The sequence below is a fragment of the Pteropus vampyrus genome, unplaced genomic scaffold, assembly GCF_000151845.1.
Source record: "Pteropus vampyrus isolate Shadow unplaced genomic scaffold, Pvam_2.0 Scaffold26, whole genome shotgun sequence".
Lineage (NCBI taxonomy): Eukaryota > Metazoa > Chordata > Mammalia > Chiroptera > Pteropodidae > Pteropus > Pteropus vampyrus.
In genome coordinates this window covers 2,119,763-2,120,540 of record NW_011888807.1, presented here as the reverse complement: position 1 = coordinate 2,120,540, position 778 = coordinate 2,119,763, and the positions used below count along the sequence as shown (strand labels likewise).

The 778-nt window shown below is 32.5% G+C and overlaps 1 pseudogene; it reads left to right on the top strand.

Annotated features, from left to right (window-relative positions):
* The first annotated feature begins 218 nt into the window (after window positions 1-218).
* LOC111737389 lies at window positions 219-334 on the top strand (annotated as a pseudogene).
* Window positions 335-778: the final 444 nt, after the last annotated feature.

The window sequence follows — 778 nt, the reverse complement described above, 5'->3', positions numbered from 1 at the left end:
CTGTGTTGGTTTTGGCTCATATTCCATTTCACAGTAATGGAAATAGTCAACAAAATAGCATTAAAAAGCACATATTATGTTCATCTACTTCTAATACTATTAAAAACTACTCATAAAAAAGTAAGTGTTAGGAGTTAAATTATGTAAGAATGTTTTCTAAATAATCTAATTTTACTTTATTTGCAATTGCACTTGCTCTCTATAAGAATTTTCATCTTGTCTACGCCCATGCTACCCTGAACAAGCGCGATCCCATCTGATCTTGGAAACTAAGCAGGGTTGGGCCTGGTTAGTACTTGGATGAGAGACCACCTAAGACCAGGTGCTGTAGGCATAAAAAATAAAAAATAAGGGATTTTAAACTGACAAAGTCCTTGCAGTCTGTGAGGTCAATCAAGGATTGCCTTGCTGCCTCGCCTAAAAAATAAAAAAAGAATTTTCATCTTATGTTTCTTATCTACTATTGTGATTCTTTGGCTTGTATGTTAAAACTTTAAAAGTGCAAGTATATATTTCCTGAAAGATTTTTTAACTTATTTTTTGTAATTTAGTGGAAATTATATAAATTGGATTATATGTGTACATAAAGTACCATATTTCTCCATATATACTGCTTAACAATAATCATTACTACGCTAAATTATGGTGAACTGAGGAAGATAAACCAGGAGTTAGTCTCAGTGACTCAGATATTATAAAACCAATGCCAGGCACCAGAAAGTAATCTAGGAAAAAAATCCACAGAGGAGAGTTGATACCAAAATTAGCAGTTAATCAG